This window comes from Triticum dicoccoides, chromosome 7B (genome assembly GCF_002162155.2).
Source record: "Triticum dicoccoides isolate Atlit2015 ecotype Zavitan chromosome 7B, WEW_v2.0, whole genome shotgun sequence".
Classification (NCBI taxonomy): Eukaryota; Viridiplantae; Streptophyta; class Magnoliopsida; order Poales; family Poaceae; genus Triticum; species Triticum dicoccoides.
Window position 1 is genome coordinate 479,054,742 of NC_041393.1, and position 22,385 is coordinate 479,077,126.

The 22,385-nt window shown below is 46.0% G+C and overlaps 1 pseudogene; it reads left to right on the forward strand.

Annotated features, from left to right (window-relative positions):
- The first annotated feature begins 17,049 nt into the window (after window positions 1-17,049).
- On the forward strand, window positions 17,050-20,945 carry LOC119336839 (annotated as a pseudogene).
- The last annotated feature ends 1,440 nt before the right edge of the window (window positions 20,946-22,385 follow it).

Sequence of the window (22,385 nt, forward strand, 5' to 3'; positions counted from 1 at the left end):
GTCATGCCGGATTTTTCTGTGAATTCTGGCATGACTTGTGCTAGAATATGTAGGAATTATCGAGTGGCTTGGATTTTCTCGAAAAATAATGATCTAATTTAGGTTTTTAGTACATATATTTAATTGTGCAAGTTTAATCTTTAAATTATGAACGTAGGAAATGTCGTACTCGGACGGCGACAGTATCCCGGGGGAGTGCAGCTGGTGCCACGACGATCGAGGTCTGTGCGACAGGTTCCTTCAGCTAGACGAAGATCGGCGCTTCAGCATTAAGCTCGAGGAGACCTTCGATGTTGAAACAGTACGCAACGACGACAAGTGTTTTTTCATAATTAAGCATGACTTCAACTATTTCAACGTCTAATTTTCATCTTTTACAATTCGACTAGCTTATCCCATGCCATGCAAGACGCTATGTCTTGGAGAGGATGGGTTTTGAAGACCATGAAAATTTTGAAACAAAGAAAATACACCTAAGGACCCATCATGATATGGATTTTGAAGTAAATCTGTATAAATCTCATAGCGTAACCCATTTTGGTTGCCAAAATTGGGAAGCACTTTGCAAAATGTATGGTTTTTATGAGGGTATGATTGTCACCATGGATCTTGGTGATCCTGTCATCGAGCAAGACAATATGGACATTTGGGTCCGTTGATACACTTTCGATTCTACCGCAATGTGAGTTTCTCAAACATAGTTATTAACTAATTTATATTGTTTATTTTAAAATAGTTGACAGCTTATTTCCATTGACAGCTTATTTTGATTCTTCAAAGAATGTGCGGAAGATGGTAGAGAAAATCCACTACACTGATGGCTCTGAATTAACTTATAAGGAGAAAAGTCATCTGATTGCATTTTGTATTTATCTTGAGAATTACAATACCTATTATCGAAATCCTCCAAATTATGCTGAATACGTGCCACTAGTGCACGTGTTGAACCACGGTAACTTCTATGGAGATACCCTGGTAAGATTTTTTACTATTATGACATCCGTGCATGTTTTGCATACTTCTAAAACTAGTACATCATTGCTAACTACGAAGTTATTACTATGTTTTTCAACAGAAAATCCGGATGGATTGTGTGCCTCATCTGATGTATCAGAATGGTCGCCTTGCAGTTCTGAACATACAGCCAGGTCAATCTACGGATCTCATATGTGCATATCGGATTTCTAAAACCGGTGAACACATGCTAATCAAAGAATGGAAAAAATGTTTGGACATTCGCAAGGAGGTTTTTGGAAGTAACATTAAGCGAAATGCAAGAATTGGAGACAGGATAATCTCCATTCTCCATAATGGAGAGTCAGGGGCTATCTTGTTTTTTTGCTATTTTACCTTAGAGAATATAGTAGGTCCTAAGAGAATGTAGTAGGTCCTATGAGGTACAATATGTTTATTATGTAGCACAATGTGTTAGAGTTGATGATGAGGAGTACTTGTGATTATGACTAGTGACCAATTTGCTATGTGATGTTTCATTGATGAAAACGATGATCTTGAGGAGGTGTTATATGACAATGATGTATTATGATGATAAGTTGTTAATGATATGAGATGATGATGATATTTATTATATCATTTGACGAAAGAACCGCGGATTAGTTTCAAGTGGATGGACATCCACTTGAAAATAGTCCACGGTTCTTTCACCCCGTGATGTAATAACTCATTATGATGTAAAAACAATCTCTAAATTCCTGTTGTATGAAAACTTGTGTAAAGGTGTATGAATACAACATGAAATAAAAAAGAAATAAAATACGAAATAATAGTAGTAGCGCGGGCAGGGAGAAGCGCTACTACTAATTACCAGTAGTGCTTCTCTGGGAAAGCGCTACTACTAAGTCGATTTAGCAGTAGCGTGGGTGGAGGCACGCTACTGCTAACCTTTAGCTGTAGCGTCGTACCAGTAGCGCTCCAGCCCGCGCTACTGATAGGCCTAAAACCCGCGCTGCTGCTAGGCTTTTCCCTAGTAGTGGTCATGCGCAACCCCGGGAATTTGGAGCCACTGGGTACAATAATTGCGGTTGATTACATCAGCGGTTAGATAATACGTCTACCCCGACTTCAGTTCCCCCCACCCCCACGCAAAAAAACCCCGCTTCAATTGCCAGTTCCTCTTCTCTGCATACCCCGCTTAAGTGTCCACCATCTTCATCGTTCCCTGCAGGCCGTGCAACACATTGGCACGCACTCTGCAGCCATGTGGAGCGACAACGAGGATGACAGTTCGGCCAGCAGTCTGGCGCCCGTTGATAGGTCAACATCGGAATCATCCGCTCATCTTCCACGAGTCCGGCATCGAGCCCAGACCTTGATTACATTCGGTTAATGGAAGGGATGCCACCTCCGGAGTCATCAAACGACAACCAGACAGACGAGGAGCCATCGGAGGACAAAGAAGAGGAGGACGATGATGATAAGGAGGAATGTTCGAACGTGGAGGAGGAGGACGACGACAACAACAACAATGACGACAGCGGCGACATTGAAAAGCCAACGGTCAATGGCAAGAAGCGTCCTCGCCAAGACGATGTCGCGGGGCCATCCAACAACAACAACAACAACAACAACAACAAGGACTAAATGAAGCAGACTGTATATATCTCTGTTTATCCTGTCAATCTCATCGCAGGCGGTTAGTAATATGTATTCCACAGAGATCTTCTACATTATCGCCCACATGTTGGTTTGTTGAGCTGTGTGCCCTGACGAGCACACAATTCACAAAAAAAGACCGTATGGGCTGTCTATAATGATTGCACACAATTCTGATTACTGACCTGTTTGCCAGGTATCACACACATCTTGTTACACCAAACCATTTGTGTTCACCTCAATCATCGCAAACGGTTCATCGGAGCGAACTGTATGCCATATATCGCACACACCTTGATCTGGCTGCCCATTTCTGTTGTTCTGTTTCATCGCAAACAGTTCGTACGGATCAACCGTATGCCCCTCATCGCACACGGAACTAAAATCCGAACCGTGTTTGATGTATCATTCGTCGCAAACGTTTTGCATCTTTGTTTACGGTTCTTTTACATCACCGTTTGTGATTTATGCATCGCACACAGTTTCGGCAAAAGGTCTCTGATCATAGTGTCGTGTTAGCAGCATCCTGCAGTAGTGCTAGGTGACGGTTAAGCATGGCGTCGCGGAAAGAGGTTAAAAACCGTTTGTATAGCACCTCGCTATACCAGTGATATCATCTCTTTGCGGTACAAGAGCTCGTTCAAGCTATCTGTCGTCTCCCGTATTTCCTTCCTATCTGCATTCATGGATAGAAGCTCCTCGAGCCGTGAGCGAGACTTGTTAATCTCCTTAATGACATTGCCGAATTTTCTCCGGCTCCAGTCCTGCAGCTTCTTCATCAAATTACCCAAGCCAGAGGAAATATCACCAAGATTAAGCATAGAACTCAGATATGTCCAAGTTTTCATAATTACCTCCGGGAGCGATGGCTCTCTTTCCCACATGACTTCATATTGCTGAAACCTCTTGCCAGAGGCTTGCATTGGTTCCTCTCGCGAGCACCGGAGCAGGATGGGAAGATGATTTGAACTAGGTGCCACTAGGTGGTCCACCTTAGCATATTCAAACAAATCCCGCCATGCGTTGTTTGCAACCGCCCGGTCAAGGCGGGCCTTGTCGTTTGCACGTCCAGCACGTTTATTATCATATGTGTAGGGCAGCCCTGCAAAACCAAGATCACCCAATCCACACACTTCAAGCACACCTCGAAAGTTAATCATCTGACCTGCTGAGCGTGGCATTGCAGAAAAGTGCTCAAAACACCACATGGCTTCATTAAAGTCGCCAATCACAGCCCACGGCATGGTGACTTGTTGGTGCAGATCACAGAGGATAGACCACATGCGATGACGGTCCTCCGTGCGTGGCTCGCCGTAGACGCAAGTGAGCCTCCAGGGCGGCTCACCCACTAAACTCGTGACATACGCGTCGATATATCTATCATTTATTGTTTTTACATCCACACTCAACGACTCATACCAGTACAAAGGAAGACCTCCACTAAGACCAACACTATCAAGACCATCAAAACCTCTCAAACCTAAGCGAGCTCGAAGCCTACTCATTTTATTCTTAGACTGTCTAGTCACACAAAGAAAAACAATGCTAGGGCAGTGAGTCTGAACAAGGCTCATAATATCACAAACTATCCGAGGGTTCCCTCCCCCTCGGCTGTTCCAACTTAGGATATTCATTGCTCCTGAAGGGGCTTCGTCGACCCCGTCAGTTCGTCGGTGGCCCCTGGGCCGACTGCCTCCGGTGTATGGGATCCGCCCTCCATCTCCTGGTCACGTGTTCCCTCGCCGTGCTGAGTCTGCTGCCCGTCCAGCGACCCCGATGTCCTGCATTTTTTTGTAGTACCTAAAAGCACACACTCGGTAGGGTTTGACATGTTATTAAAAACTATTAGAGCCTTAACAACATCCTCGCCTCCTGTACCAACAATCAGGTCTCCCAGCACTGCTCTTTTGCCCAAGGCAGACACCTCCTCAGATTAGTCCATTTTCATCCATAGTAACCTCCTGAGATAAGTCACGTATTGGAGGAATCAAGTCTGAAGCTCGTGGTTGTGAATCCTGTCCACGTTGCACTCCCTTTGGAGCATGCATCATGGTTTGACCCATGGGTGTGACCTCATCAACCCTCCCCTTACCAGTACCCTTACTGGCCCCGGACATCACCTGTATCTGCTCAGCGAGCATCTTGTCCACAGCTGGATTGCCCGTGCTGTGATTCGGTGCGAACTTGGGGCACCGCGCCAAGCCGCCATCCGACTGGCGTGCCCCTCGTCCGCCTCTCTCGTGTGCTGAAGATCTGGTACTCTCCAAGGAAAAATCTAGTCCTTGGTAAGCCGTCAGGTTAACCTTGGCCTTCACCATCCCGGACTGTCTTCGAAATTTGTGTGGCGGTGTACACCAGTGTTTACCGCTAAACTTGCCCGATGGTGCTCCTCGAATCCCCCGTCTTCCACATGATTTTTCCTAGTGCCTGTGGTAGCCGCATGAGTAGCAAAAGTTTGGCAGTTTTCGTACTATATTTGGAACTATACCTTTGTCCTCTTTTGCTTCAGTTTGGCAAACATGGCCACTGATGTCTCCAATGGCCGGTTGACTGGAATAGCCACTTTCATACACATATAATCTCATGTGTTCTCCCCTAGCTCCATTTGCAAGATGGTGCCCAAGTTAGCACAGAGAGCTCTAGCCACTGCCTCTGTCCTCCAGTTCATGGGCACGTCAAGGATTCACACCCATATCCTCATCATGTCCAAAATATATCGAGAGACTTTCCTCATGCCATCAAACGCCTTGATCAGCAGCGGATCATATTCGTACTACCATGGCCCTCCTCCGAGGACACGAGACATGTCCACCTCACATTCAAAGTGCACCAAGTACTTGTTGTCCCCCTGGTAGGCGTAGTCAAAGTCCTCCTTCAACCTCCAGCCTTCAACAATGTTCTCAAACAGAGTATGGGAGACGGCTGGTCTAACGAATACACAAGCATGATCACTATCCACGGATGCTCTGGTTGCTGTAGCACACCATCTTCTTCCAGATCCACCTCCACAAGTGCGGCATCCTCATCAGGATCCTCTCCTTCACCAGAACCCTCTGGTCATTCGCCTTCCGGACCATCTTGCTTCCTGCCCGCTGGCACTGTGTCTGTCACTCCCATCATCACTGTCTTCTTGAACTGGTACCAGATTGTCAACGTCTTCAGCCTCGGACTGACTCGTGTAGCGGCCTCGGATCCCCTGGAGGGAGTCTTAGGGCGAGCAGCATCCACGTAGGGAGCCCCGTATGCGCCCCCACCCTCCTCCGGGTTCACCTTGGTCGCCACTGGCAACTTGCCTGAGTTCTGCGAGGCCGTCGACATGCTACCATGCGACAGGTCCATGATGATCTCCGACGTGCTCCCCAACAGATTATTGTGTGCCCTTGGTTGCCTCTTAGAAACCCTAGATGAGTTTTTGTAGCGAGTTGGTGGAACTTCCTTGCGTGAAGGGTTAGGACTCCTGGGGTCTCGATCGATGATGGCGGGATCACAGGGCCCGACAAACCCTGCAGACCGAATAGCGGACGAGGCCGCAGCAGGTCCGATTGCCCGCTTGGGAGCAGGGGCTGACGGCATGCCACACGCGGCCGGTGCGGTGGTGGCGGCGGGGCATTCGCCTCCAGGTCGCTAGAGGAGGGAAACCCTACGTTGAGTACCTTGTCACCAGTAATTAATAGTCTAATCGTGTATATTTTTCGGAAGCACTTGGGCTCCATCGGCGCGCCGCTACAAACCGGTGTTGCAAGGACGCCTCAGTACGGTTAGCCGGTGCAACCGCTACCGTGTTTTGAGGGGGGGCCTGCCATGATGTGAGGTATGTTGCAAGGCATCGGTGCTATGGGAGTGCCGTCTTGCCGCAAGCCAATTTGACGTGGGACATTGCTAGGATCGTCGTCGATGCTGCAAGCCGATGCTGCAATAGTCGTGTTGCAAGTTGAGGTTATATGGGGCGCCCCCGTACTGAAGGAGTGTCATCGGTGTTGCAAGTCTGCAAGTCAATGTTGTGAGTGTCATCACCATGCTGCAAGCCGTTGCTACTTGGGGCACCATCATGCTGAAGGAGTGTTGCCCATGCTGCAAGACGACATTGCGAGGGTCGTCGACATGCTGCAAGCTAATGCAACATGCAGCGCCACCGTGCTGCATACGTGTCATCATACAATGATTGGATATCTTCTGCTACGGGGAGCGTTGGCCCGCTCCGAGGCATGCTACAAGCCAGTGTTGCATGCCATGTTGTGGGAGTGTTGCCGCTGATATGGGCCCATCGCCAATGTTGCAAGCCATTGCTACCTAGGCACTGAAGGAGTGTTGTATGTGCTGCAATTCGATACTGCGAGGGTAATCGTCATGCTGCAAGCTGACGCTGATGCTACATGTGGCACCGTTATGCTACAAAAGTGTCATCGGTGTAGCAACATCATCGAAGCAACAAGGCTGCCATTGTAGCATTGTCGTGGTCATCGACGCATGCTGTCGAAGCACACTGTGGCCGTTCGAAGAATGCCATCATGACATCGCCGCAGTCGTCGAAGCATGTCGTCATAACATCATCGAAGCATCAAGGCTGCCATTGTAGCATCGCCCCGATCGTTGACGCATGTTGTCGAAGCACCCGCGTCCATTCAAAAAGAACGCCACCAAGACATTATCGCAGATGTTGAAGCATGTCATCGCAACATTGTTTAAGCAGTCGGGCCGCCTGGTAGCATTGCCACTGTCATCAACACATGCTGTCGAAGCACACCATGGTCGTTTGAAGAACACCATCGGGACATCGCCGCGGCCACCGAATCACATCGCCACAATATCATTGAAGCATCAAGGCTACCAATATAGTATCTAAGTGATCGTTGACACATGTGGTCGAAGCACACCACTGCCATTCGAAAGAATGCCATCCTGACATCATCACGGACGTCGAAGCATGTCATCTCAACATTGTTGAAGTAGTCGAGCCATCTGGTAGCATTGCCACGGTCGTTGACGCATGCTGTCTAAGCACACCGTGGCCGTTCAAAGAACGACATTGCGACATCGCCACGGCCGTCGAAGCACGTCGTCACAACATCATCGGAGCATCAAGGTTGCCATTCTAGCATCGCCGTGATCGTTGATGCATGCCATCAAAGCACCACAGACGTTCAAAAGAACGCCATCGCGATATTATCCTAGACATTGAAGCATGTCATCTCAACATTGTTGAAGTAGTCGGGCTGCTTGGTAGCATTGCCACGGTCGTCGACGGATGTTGTCAAAGCACACCGTGGCCGTCCGAAGAACGCCGGCGCGACAGCCCCGCGGCCATCTAAGCACGTCGTGACAACATCATTGAAGCATCAAGACTGCTATTGTAGCGTCGCCGCGATCGTTCACACATATCGTCAAAGCACACCACTACCATCTGAAAGAACGCCATCGTGACATCATTGCGGACGTTGAAACATGTCATCGCAACATTGTTGAAGCAGTCAGGCCGCCTGGTAGCTTTGCCACCGTTGTGGACGCATGCTGTAGAAGCACACCGTGGCCTTTCGAAGAACTTGCGACATCCCTCGGCCGTCGAAGCACATCGTCGCAACATCATCGAAGCATCAAGTCTGCCATTGTAGCATCGCCTCATTCGTTGAAACATGTCGTCGAAGCACACCAATGTTGTTCGAGAGAACGCCATCGCGACATCATCACGGACGTCGAAGCATGTCATCTCAACATTGTTGAAGCATTCGGGCTGCCTGGTAGCATTTCCACGGTCATCGACGCATGCTATCCAAGCACACCCTGGCCGTTCGAAGAACGCCGCCGCGACATCGCCATGCCGTCGAAGCACGTCGTTGCAACATCATCGAAGCATCAAGGCTGCCATTGTAGCATCGCTACGATCGTTGACACATGTCGTTGAAGCATACCATTGTCGTTGGAATGAACGCCATCGCGACATCATCACGGACGTCGAAGCATGTCATCTCAACATTGTTGAAGCACCACGGTCGTCGAATCAGTCAGATCACCGTCGTAGCACGCCTCATAACAACACCGTGGTCGTCGAAGCCGTCGGGTCGCCGTCGCAACACGGCTCGTAACATCACCATGGTCTTCGAAGGAGTTGGACCGCCATCACAGAGACACAATCGAGCATTGTAGCACTAAGGGATGCGTGTGGCTACACCCTCAAGTAAACACATGGCATAGGTACCAGTTGCATGGGCCCCGATGTTGTTTACTTGAGCGTGTTCGCATAAACATTCCGGAGTGGCATGATCTCATGGTCTAAGGAACAAATACTTGACATGAAGAAAGTTTTAGCAATTAAACTAAGTGATACGATCTGATGTTAAGCTTATGGTTGGGTCTATCATCCCGTTATCAAAATGATAACTCATGTCTATGATTAGAAAATCTTAACCATATTTGATCAACGAGCTAGTCTAGTAGAGGCTCGCTAGGGACACTGTATTCGCTTATGTATCCACACATGTATTTAATTTTTTGGTCAATACAATTATAGAATGGATAATAAACATTTATCATGAACAAGGAAATATGATAATAACATCTTTATTATTGCCTCTAGGGCATGTTTCCAACATAAAGAACCCTTAAAAAATAGGAGGCTATTATCAGCAAATAATAAATGTGAGATACCTGGAGTATGTTCAACCAGAAATGTTGGATATCCCCACTCGCAGAAGCATTATTAAGTACTCCCTGCCTGATAACAACGAAAGGGTCTCAACCACAAACAAGAACATGTATAGAGATAATGGATTCCCTGCCTGACACCACTAGAAGGTTGGAAAGAATCTAGCAGTTGGCAATTAAAACACACTAAAAATTTCTCTAGCTAACACAAATCATAGTCCACTGCAACACATGCTGGAGCAAAACCATATGCTTGAAGCATACTTTTCAAAAACCTCCAATCCACACGATCATATGCCTAGATCCAACTTGTATGAACAGTATGCATCCCGATTATTTTTTAGCGTACTCAGCGAATGCATACATTCAAAAGCGAGCATTATCAAAAGTTAATCTTCCAGGAATGAAAGCACTTTGGGTAGGAGAAATCATACCATTCAGTAGTGGTATCAGTCTGTTAACAAGACACTTGGAGATAATTTTATATTTGACATTGCATAGACTGATTGGCCGAAAATCTTTTATCGACTGAGGATTCTTCACTTTAGGAATAAGCACAATAATTGTATTATTAATCTCCGCTGGCATACATCTAGAAAAACAGAACCGTTGTACTATGCGTACAATATCTTCCTTTAAAAAACACCAATTCCTCTAAAAAAACAACTGGAAACTCATTTGGCCCCAGAGCCTTCAATGGACAAATATGGGAAAGAGCATGTTTATTAAAAGGTTTGCAAAGATTCTCATTCATCTCATCATTCACCAAAGGTTTCACAAGCGGGATAACACGAGAAGGATTTACCGTATTATCACAAGAGTAAAGATGCTCAACAAAAATGAGTTTGTTATACCTTTGATCTCCTCCATTTCATTAGATAGAGACACATCGCTCCTTCTGAGGGCATATATATTATTCTTCTTAGCTCTCCAAGTAGCCTTTCTCTGAAAGAATTTTGTTTTCCTGTCACCCCCATTTCATTTTGTCCAAACAAGATATCTGCTTCCACATGATTTCTTCCTTCGTCAAGAGCTCATCCATCTCCTCGAGGATTTTCTTCTTCTCCATAATAGAAGTATGGTCATTTCCTTTGAAGAGCACATTTAATCTTTTTCATGCCGTTTCAAGGTTTTTAGGAAAATAACCAATATGATCCTACTCCACCCATGAAGGGACTTCATAAGATTGTCCAAATTATTTGCCACATCTCCCCAAGTTACCAACATGCGCACTTTTATTTCAACATAATTCAATTTGATCTTTCAGTGCTGCAGCCTCCCTTTCCCAACGCGCTTCATATTTCAGATGTTTAATAAACGTACCAGGATAAGGAACACCGAACAACTGAAAATGAGAATAGGGCAATGATCTGACCTTGAGCTGATAATATGTGAGACCTTGCAATCAGGACACATAGAAGACCACTAAGAACAAGCCACTGCACGGTGAAGACGCACTTTCACATTTTTGTGACATTTTTGTGACCTTACTGCTTGTTATTCTAAGTCCAATAAACTTCCAAAAATAAATCCTAAATCAAATAAGTTGCATTCAGATAAAAACTCACAAAAAATTGCCATAAGTTTAGCCCACCACTTGTTACGAGAAAAATGCCACGTAGCTTCGTTAAAATCGCCAGCCATAAACCAAGGTCCAGCCCCAAGCGGTTTAATTCGCTTTAACAGATCCCGCATAACATACTTTTGGCTCGTCTTTGGTTCACCATAGACAAAGGTACTTTTCCACTTAGTGCCATCTTATTTGCAAACGTACATGCCAATAAAATGTTCACCATATTTATTCAGCTCCAGAGTATAAAGATTATCCCAAAAGACCGCTACACCACCATCTTTGCCTGGAACAGAAACAATAAACACATTTTTTATACCCAAGCGATAATGCAAACTCTCAACATACTCTTTAGTTTTTCTTGTTTCAGAAAGAAAGATAACGTTGGGCCGGCGTGTCTTTGAGAGAGACACAAGTTCTTGGACTATCTGAGGTTGATCTAAACCTTGGCAGTTCCAGCTAATTTTTTCTCACGGCTCCTTACGGGCGACATCATGCACGCCTGTCAATTGACCGGTATTATTCTCATATGTTCCTTTCTGTTCTTCATAGAACTGTTGCTTTAGATTTCTGCATAAATCGTGTGAGATTTTATCTAGTTGAATATATAGGCAAGCCCAAAATATTGCTAACTTGCCTACTAATAAAAAATGGGACTTTGACTCAGCGAAAGCTCACAGCCTCGATCGAGATCTATTTGTTGATGGGTGGCATTGGGCTATTGATGGGAAAAACACGCATTAGGAAGAAGAGCGAGGTAAAAGAGCGAAAAACTAGTCTGAACCAATAAAAAAATAGCGCGCTACAGCAAAATAGCGGCGACCTCAGAATATGTTATTAGCGTGCTATATCGCGCTATAGCGTGCTATTAGCGAGACATTGTACACCGATATATTTAGCAAGAGAATTCTCAATACGCTATAGTGTGCTATTAGCGACGCTATACCGCGCTATTTTTTTCAGTGGTCTAAACCATGCTATTGCATGGATTGCTTGTTTCAGGCGGAATGAGTAGTTGACTAGTCTAGAAAACAACGTTTGAGTAGATGCTCAAGAAGCAGATTGAGATTTGTGCTGATCTAATTCTCATGCTTGGCCTTTAAGACTCGTGATGCCGACTTTTGACTTCTACGTGTGACTGCCCATACACGATCTGACGAGGTAGCTTCTATTGATATTAGATGCCGACATTAGCGTTTATGAAGAAGTCGCACAAGCTGGGATACCAGCTTAAGATCTTGTCACTTAGAAACAAGCCAGGCCAAGCGTCACTATTTTTTTAAAGAACCCATATAACCCCGCTGTCCTGAAAAAACCCTCGCAGCTCTTTACTAGTACTACTGTTCATGAGTTGGTTAAGAATTGTGACCGTTTTTCCTGCACAGAGAAAATATTAATCAGTTTAAAATGGTCATATGATGCCACACAGAAAAAGAACGCCATCTGACCTATTGTCAAAAATAAACTTCACAATCTTCTACTAGATTGCTCATTCCCTTGCTCAATAAGGTAGATCTTCTACTGGAACGTCTGTTTGGGTGAGACATGGACCTGATGAGATTGGCAATGTGTGCCAAGATGATTGTAGTGACACCACGTTATCCATGTGGTAAGCAATTTGCAGGATGCGTACTTCTGTGGGCTATATGAAACTGCAGGAACGATATGATTTTTAACAGACAAAATATTTTAAACTTCTTGCAGGTTATTTTCAGAGCCACGACATGGATCAGTACGTGGTTGCTACTTACTCTTCTGGACTCCAGGGAGCATTTTCTTACCAGGTGCAACCGATGGGAGATGGTAGCACGGGTTATCTTTAATCGGTTTGGACGACGGTCGCATAATATGATAGGTGTTTAGTCACTCTGTCCTACAGTCCAGCCAGTTGTGGCTATGGTTTGTTTTCTTAGCTTTTATTTCTCTTTGCTCTCTTTACGAGCTATATTTATATCAGACTTTATTTTTTGCTGCACTTGCTTTAATAATATAGCCGCATGCATCTTTCGGATGCAGAGGCCGGTGAAAAACCTCCTTTAAAAAAATGTGGTAAGCAACCTAAAAAAAGATGATCGTAGTGACGATACTTAATTAATAAAACTCTTCATTTACTGTCTTTCCAAAAATCTTATCCCCGTCGCTCACGTCGCTCTCCAGCGGGGGCGACTCGGGCGAGCCACTCACGCCGCCGCCTCCACACCGCTTCCCCTCGCCGCCATCGCGCGACGCTGCCGGGCGAATCCCGTGCAACGGCAGGCCTGCTCGCGCGGATGCGGCATGGCTGCCCTAGAGGTCGCGGCGCTCTCGGCGAGGATGGGCCGCGGGGCGGCAGCCCCAGATCTCCCTCCGGCGATGACATCCAGAGTTGAGGATGTTGGCCGCGGACGTTGCGTGCGTAGCTCGGCGGCTGGAGCCAGGAGCGCGGCGACTGGCGGTGCGACGGCGCTCGATCGGGAGCATTAGCTTGGTCCTATGCGTTGGGCGGCGTCCCTTTACTCCCTGGCATCATTCGTCAACGCGTGGTGGGGGCAGGAGGTGCGCGTCGGCCGCTTGTGCACGGGGTTGTCGGTTCGGCCTTTGGCCGGATCTGACTGCTGCGGAGGCTCTGCAGCGGCGCAGCTCATTGTCTCACCGTGGTGCGGGTGGCAGTGGCCACCGGTTGTGCCAGGGACGCCCGGTGCTATCATAGGTGTGGCTGCGGCTGCAGGTGCGCGGGGTTGCCGGATCTGACCCGACGTGGTCGGATCTGGCTCCCGCGGTGAGTTTGGTGCTGCCCGGCTGGCTGGCTCCGCGTGGTGTTTGTGCCGGCGGCGGGGCTGCTCTTGCATGCTGCTCTTGGCTCTGGTAGTGGTGTAGTGGGTTGAGGTTAGGCACTCAGTGGTTCTCATCAGCCATTTCGAGGGGTGGGTATTCTGGCTTCTAGGGGCGAAAGCCTTGCCGGAGCCGACGAGAGCGACACGTGCTGGCGCTGCAAACCTTCTTGGAGGCATCGTGGTCTGTGAGCCTATGCCCTCCTGTCTCGAGCTCGGGGGGAAACCCTTATTCCAGGTCTTCTTGCAGCTGGCGATGGCGACGCTCCTGCACCGTAATCCTTTCCTGAAGGCATCATCTAGGAGTTTGGCTCGTGAGTTCTACTGTTGTTTGCTGCAGGGATGGTAGGGCGGCGGCCCTAGATCTGTGGGGCGTGGTCTCCTGTTTGGTGACGATGGCGGCCACGAGCGGATCTGGTCTGCAGCTGAGTGTTGGTAGTTGGTGTCTTCCGGTGTGTCGAGGGGTCCTCATGCCTCGCTGTGTCTTTGTGGAGTTGGAGCTGCGGAGGAAGAGCCACTGTGGTAACGATGCCACTGGACTGGTGTTTGGTTGCCGGGGCCTGATTGACGCAAGCTTAGCGCTTTTCTCCTACTTGGTTCACGGCTCCAAGTCGGAGCTGTCTGATCTTCGCGCAGGTGGTCGACTGTTTGGCATGGGCCGACATGGGTGCCAGCGTCTGTTGCGGCAAGGGCTTCATTGGTGGCCGGCGAAGGTGAAGTCAGAGTCGCTGGCTTGAGGAGGAGTGATGACAATGACGTTAGATGACAACCTTGACAGTGCTTCTTCTTTCGACAGCGTGTGTCTTCGTGTGGGTAGCCAGGTCGGCCGTCGTGGCCCTGTGTGGGTCGTTGTGACGGTTTTCGTCTGGTTTTCCACAAATTAACCGGACAACTCTACTTCTTCGTTATTAATGAGATGAGGCAAAGCCTTTGCATCTCTTTCGAAAAAAAGACTCTTTATTTGCAAAAAAAAGAGTGAATTCCATTTTTTACCTTGTAGTTGTACATTTGTGACACATATTACCCTATTTAGCGGAACTTTTATCGAAATGTCAGATTTTGGAGACTTTTAACACGGTTTTATCCTAGTTTTACATTTTGTCTGTTTATGGTCGATAGGATCGGCATGTTGCGTCATTGATTTGTAAAAAAAACTGTAAGGATCGGAGGGCATCATTGGCGATCTTGTCCAAGCTTTTCTTGTCTATCTGTTCCACTCCTTCTGGCCGTCCACATGTTTTTGGATACAGGGCGTCACCTCACACCTTACCTGATGGACACGCATCAAAAAATAAGGGTCCAAAGATTTCAAAAAGGGTATTCTAGACGAATTTTCACTCGAAGGGGTAATTAGTGTCACAAATGTATAAATATGGGGTAAAAAGTGGAATTCACTCAAAAAAAAACTTCACAATCTTGTGTGCCAACACATTAGCCTGACAATTGATCTTAATAATTTTGAAATTGTCTAGAAGCTTTATGATCAACAAAGAGAGACATGTCGACAATTGCAAGATAGTAAACCACAAAATAGCAATCAGATTCTAAAGTAATGGACTTGTGAAGGCTGGTACTGATATTGAGACTGATAAGACACACACGAAATTCCGCTCCATCGATATTGGTGCATGACACAATAAAATCCCATAAGGCTCGTCATAGTGAGCAGAAAATTATACTAGTATCATGCATATGGCATTAGTCTAAGTTACTATCTTTATAGTGCAAAGTAACATAATAGTGGTGTCATAGGTGGTTTTATTTAATAGCTTGTAGACTTATCTTATTTTGTGAAGTGCTATGTTACAGTAACATATTATGTTACCACTTCTCATTAACTACATGCCACATAAGCAAAAAAAATTCGAAGTGCTCTATGTTACTACCTAAGTTACTCCCACTATGACTAGACTGAAAAGATGATGACTTTGCCTGTATGATTTCTGACAATAACTTCCACGTTAGTTGCATTAATGCTCTCCACAAATGACATCACTTTTTTGTTGATCATGTCATTCTCTTCATGAGTCAACATCGTGCAGGGCGCCTTTTAAACAAATGGAATACATATTGGCTTAGACAGCTTCGTAGGGAGAAATTGGATTGGTGTACGTGTGCCACCGTATCACTAACTGGGCCGTCCGCCACGTTGGACTGGCAATGAGGTTCCATACGGAATCACTCGAAAATCCGGCGGTCCGACGGACGTCTCGTCCGATAGGGTGTGAACAACGTGTGGCGCCGCTCCGGCTCGCCGACTGAGGCCAAATCCGGCTATTTAAGCCGGCCGACATCTCCAAAACCTAGCCCATCCAACTCCTCCATCTCCGTGTCGCCAGCCCGAGCCCATCCACCTCCTCTCTTTTGCTCTACCGATCTTCCCACACTCTTCGGCTTCGCCATGGTCCAGCAAAAGATGCCGGAGCGCCGGTACCAGATCGAGCAGGAGATCCGGGCGAGGCGCGCCGCGCGCCCCATCCGCACCGCTGTCGGGCTGCCTCCGGACTTGCCGGAGCCAGAGGAGAAGGAGGAGCAGGTGGAGGAGGAGGGGAGACAGGAGCAGTGGCTGACTCCGATGGATGTGGTGGATCCGGAGGAGGACGAGGCGAAGCAGCCGGAGCAGCAGCTGGCAGCGGTTGAGGGCTTCAACATGGAGGATGCCGAGGCGGAGTTCATGGTCGCCAAAGCGGTCGAGATGGCGGAGCAGCAGGCCATCCTGGAGTCTATCCAGAACGAGGCCTATGTGGAGGCCAACCGGCTGTTCATCCGGCAGGAACGGGCGATGACCGACGCGCTCTTCGACAAGGTCAAAGCGGAGATGGATGCCGAGGCCGACGCGGAGGAGTCGGAGCTGCAGCTGCTGCCCATGAACCGGAGCCGGGCACCGAGATAGTGGACATCTCCAACGAGGATTAGGGTAGTTGATCTATGTAGTACATGGATTTTATCATTTGCTTGCTTTTATATGGATTTAAGATTTCTAGTATATGGTATCTAGATACAGATGAGCAAATTTAAGGACTGATCGGTCACTGCTCGTGGACGCATCCGGGTGCGTCCGTGGGTGTTTGAGGCTCGGGTTTGCCTAGTCCTCATGTAGATGGTCTGAGTTATACATGCATCCATGGTCCTTCCATCGCTGACCCAATTTTACACACAACGCCTATGGGCTAAGTTTGCAAGCTGGTTTAACTTGATGCTCACAGTACTTTTCGGATAAGCAAGACCCAGTTATCGTACATCGCTGACCTCCAAAAGTCTGCCCGTACTCTCCGACGCGCCATTAGTCTGCCAACTTGCTGGCCACCAGCCTATAAATGAAGACCACCCAGCGCAGGTCGTAACATCAACTGAAACCAGCAACACCGGCCAGCTGAGTTGTTTAATTGATTAGCATCCTTCGACAAGCTCGCAGCAATGGCGCGGTGGCCAGCTGCCGCGGCGTGTGCACTCGGGGCAGCACTCCTGGGCCTGCTGGCGGTCTCAGTATCCGGGCAGTCGCCAGCGCCGGCGCCGCTGGCCGCCGCGGACGGGGAAGGCGGCAACAGCAGGTTCACGTGCACGGACAGTGAGAAGAAGCAGCCCGGGTGCACGGGCATCTGCCCCGACAGATGCCCCCAGAGCTGCATCGCGCTCTGCCCCTCCTGCCAGACATATTGCCGTATGTGTGCATCCGTTTGGTCAAATTTTATCGCTACCATTTCATGAACTGCTAGTGTTTCTCAGACTTTGAGGTGCATCCTGTGCAGCCGACCAGGTGAAGCCAGTGCGGCCGGCGTTGTTCGTGTTCGGAGACGGGTTTTTGGACGTCGGCAACAACAACTACATAGAGCGCAACGAGGCAGGCGAGCCTTGGACAGCCAATCACTCTTACTATGGCATAGACTTCCCCAAATCCGAGCCCACCGGAAGGTTCAGCAATGGATTCAACATGGCTGACTTCATCGGTATGCTACTTTGATCACATCATGCTATGCCTATTTTCCCTTGAAATAATCTATATATTTGAACTCCTGGCGCAAGACCTTTAGAAACAAACCAATTTTGTATACATTTCAAACACGTTTAAATTCCGCATTTCCCACTGGAAAAATCTCATTTTTCACTGTCTTGTTTCACATAAATCACATTTTTCCAGTGAAGTAGGTTTGTTCCACATAGGTTCTGAATGTGAAAAAAAATATGAAGCTAAAATGTCTACTTGTGAAACTAATTATTTGGAAATGTGTGACATTTTATTTTCAAAAGAGTGATATATGTTATTTCAAAAAAAATGAAATAGTGATTTTTGTGACAAGCCAGTGGAAAGTGAAATATATCTTCTGAATTGTCAAAAATAGTGAAATAGTTTATTTGAGAAATGTGCAATTGAAATAGATGCTTTTTTGTGTAACAAGCCAGTGAAAAGTGAAATGTATGTTCTGAATTGTGAAATAGTAATCACAGGAAGTGAAATTATAATATCATTGTGAAACCGATTATTTGGAAATGTGAAACAATTTATTTTAAAAGAGTGAAACAGGTTATTTGAGAAATGTGCAATTTAAATATATGTTTCTTTTTTGTGAAACAAGTCAGTGGAAAGTGAAATGTTGGTTCTGAATTATGAAATAGTAACCAGAGAAAGTGAAATTGTAATCTATCATTGTGAAGCTGATTACTTGGAAATGTGAAATAATTTATTTCAAAAGAATGAAATAGGTTATTAGGGCAACATGTGATTGAAATAGATGTTATTTTATGAAATAAGCGAGTGGAAAATGAAATGCAGGTTCAGAAATGTGAAATAACAACTACAGAAAGTGAAATTGTAATGTATCAATGTGAAACCGATTATTTCAAAATGTGAAATGTCCGTTCGGATTTAAAGGTGGCAGAAAAATATCAAGGATTGGTCTAAATTTAATGATTTTTGTGCAAGTAGTTCAAATATATGTAAAAATGTTTCAAAACAATATATGGTTTAAAAGATCTGAATGCTTTAAATTAGTCAAGAGGAAAGAAAAGTCGGATTTATTGTGTGAAAAAGAGAGAGTGGATCTGCCACATTACTTTTGTCCTGCATTTAAAGTACAATGGTGGGCCAGATAAATACCTATATTTTATAAACAAGAGAAAACTTTCTTATAGAACACATGAGTAAGTATATGATGCGATGTGTCAGTTGCTTATTGGCTAGGCAGGTGCCAGTAGGTACCAGCACCTCTCAATTTTCCGCTTTAGGATCTACTTGTTCTAAACACTGCTACTTGATATGAAACTTTTCTCAACAATTTTTCGTCAACCGTCTTGGATTTAATATATCCTTATTTTCTCATGTATAGTTTTCATTGTTTTACTTTACCCGTAGCAGTTGAAAAGCAACACTGAAAGATAGCACCATATATCCTATTAGCTGCCAAGAGTGTAATTAAGATATGAAGTTTAATAAACCAATTATATGGGATAAAAATACCATGATTTGACGGCTACTCCCTCTATGTCGAAATAGCGTATATTAGTTTTGTCCGAACTCTAGCCTTGTAAATTTTGACTATATGTATAGGAAAATTTATGAACATCTACAGTACCAGAAAAAATATACTATTAGATTCATTATGAATTATACTTTCGTATCATATGCATTTTGTATTGTAAAGTATTCATACTCTTTTACAAAATTTACAATGTTGGACTTATAAAAAAAATCTAATATGCACTACGTTTTTGCAAGGACTGAACACTGAATACTATCTCCATTTACAATTACAGAGCGTATAACTTTTCTCATCTTATTTCATGTGACAGGATATGCATGTGAATTTATCGATGTTTCTCCTTGTTCACTCCTACTAATTGCAGATTCTACGCTTTTTTGCAAATAAGCCTGGCTACTTTCTCTTTTCTCTATTTTTGTTTCATTGGCATTATAGTATGAAATCAGGAAGAATACTGATATTTAGAATGAATGAATATACTAGCTAAGTTAACCAATTTTTCCAAAGAACGTTGGTAAATCGATGGGTATATTTTTGATTAATATGCAGCAAAGGCTATGGGATTTGAGATGAGCCCTCCTGCTTATAAGTCTCTTAATAATCCCGCAAAAATTGAGTCCGGTTTCTCTGGAGTCAACTATGCTTCCGCGACCGCTGGGATTTGGATTCATCGTGTAAGTGGACACCTTCATATGCATGTATATGTATTTGAATTTACGTGCATATTTTCAGGAATGCATGTGCTTTTATGGTCTATATATCTTCGGCTATTATATGCCTTACAATGATATGTTGCACAAAAAAATTTATATGCATACATTAGGTCGTATGGCATAAAAGGAGCATACTGCAACAACATCATAAGCTTTGCGCACATTAATTATGGCTATCCAGAGTATTTGGTGGATTACACTCCTCGCTTGTTATTGGTTAACCAAACAAGTTAGGTATAAGGTACTTGTTGAACATCACTTACAATTAATCACAAAATGATGTTTGCAGGGCGACGGACTAAACTTCCCATTGACGTACCAAGTAAAGTACTTCACGGCGACGATGGAGAAGATGGAGGCCAACCATAGCCGGCAACAGTTGAGGAAGATGTTGTCCAATTCCCTCTTCCTAATCAGCGTCGGCGCCAGTGACCTGTACTACATCCACGACATCATGACCCAACCGAACTACATCATGTCCGGACCGCAGCCGGAGCCGGATAACACAACCGACGTCCCACACCTCATCTCCTCCTACGGGGACATCATTACGGCCTTGTACAACTTGGGCGCGAGGAAGTTCGGGATAATCAACGTCCCCACCTTGTGCACAACGGTGGGCTATATGTGCGACGACCTCATGACCAGCCTCCCCAAGGACTTCAACGATGGCATCAAGCTGCTCATGGCTGGCCTCGCCTCCAACCTCGATGGGCTCCACTACTCCATCGCTGACTTTCATGCCTTATCAGATGCAGTTAGCACAAATCCTTCAGCATACGGTAAAATCCATTAAGAATGTCAAATATTCCTACAAAGTCGTGAATTCGGCAACCATATTTATGTTGTTATGGCCTGTTGATGGATGCACAGGATTTGTGAACACCTGGGCCTCATGCTGTGAAGGCCCCTGTGCACCTAACTATAGGTCACCATGTGGGAACCCTAGAGAGTATTGGTACTGGGACGTCGAGAACCCAATGGAGCAGGCCGCTAAGTTGGCCGCAACTACATTTCTCAATGGTACTGCGCAATTCACAGCGCCCGTGAACTTCAAGACGCTGATCAACCAGAAATGATTTATGTTTATGTTTTCGGCTTGTAGTATCCACAATAAAACGTGATGATCAACCAAAAGTAATTTATGTTTATGTATTTATGTTTATGTTTTTGGCTTTAAGTATCCACAATAAGAGCGACTCATCTGTGTGAACCATATGTATTCCATTTGCCATGAATTCTAATGTGTGTCATTGTGTTGATCATAACTTTCAATGGTATAGTGGCACATTGAGTCCATTGTTGAGTCCTCAACGGTACCAACAGTTGGCGGTGTGCAATAACCGGTTTTAGAGTTGATGGTTCAGTCTTTAGTGTTGAAAAATGGACTTTGATCCTTGGATCATTACAATCGTGGTTTACAAGAAATAAACAAAGTGACTTCTCCGGCTTATAGTCTTACACGGGCTCACAACATATATCTAGGAGCTACGGCTAAAGAAACTCTAAACTCTCATCTTTATCACTTAATATCCTCCCTTGGTAGGAATGAGTCCAAGTTGAGGTTCTGAACAATAGGCATCACTATGGAGTCGCAACGGCCCTAAACCGTGGACAAGCCACCGCAATGAGATGAAGCCATGCATGACGAACCATGGGCTCTAAGCCGACAACTCCAGGAAGGGAACGACACCGGAGTGCCGCCACCGCCAAATCCAGGGAACATGGTTTCTCCCGGAGCACCAGACGAACAATGAGTACCTATGATGACACCTTCAAGAAGGGGATGACACCAGAATGCCGCCGCCAGGGGCCTAATAAGTCAAATGGGTTTTCACCGCGGCTGTCAATGATGAGGCGTGGTCGATCGCACCACCGCCATCGAACGTCACACCCTGGCCACCACGCCGCCTACACTACTAGGTCACTAGACAACACCTCAGCCTCATGATCCGTCTCAAGCATCGTGGTTCCCACTACCAAGGGCGCCGCCCTAGCATCCATGGCACAAACTCCATCCCCGCCCCAAGCTCGTAACCAAGACAACAAAAGAGACGGGCGAGAATAGGCACCTCCTTCCCCACCCTTGAACAACCCCTAGGTCAACGTCCAGCCTGAGCTGGCCTACACCGCCTGCCTTGCCCCATCCAGGCAAATGCGAAGTCTCCGCGGCCTTCTGCCACTAGATGGGAGGCAAGGATGACATCATGCCCCTGTGGCGATGGATCATCCCTCAACAATGGACAGGTTGGAATAAGTTTAGCCCTTCAGGGCCTCCTGCACAAACACAACTTGGGAATAGAGTGGAGACCACCACACAAGCCGCTCACCAATGGTGTAGGATTAAAATATGCCTAGAGGGGGGTGATTAGACTACTTGGCCATACAAAAATCTTTCCTTTTCCCAATTTTAGTTGCTGGCAGATTTGAGCAATTAGCGCAAGTCAAGCAATCGACCTACACATGCAATTCTAAGAGTATAACAGCGGAATGTAGAACATTGCATATGAAGGTAAAGTGAAGGGTTTGGAGAAGGCAAACGCAATGGAGACACGAAGATTTT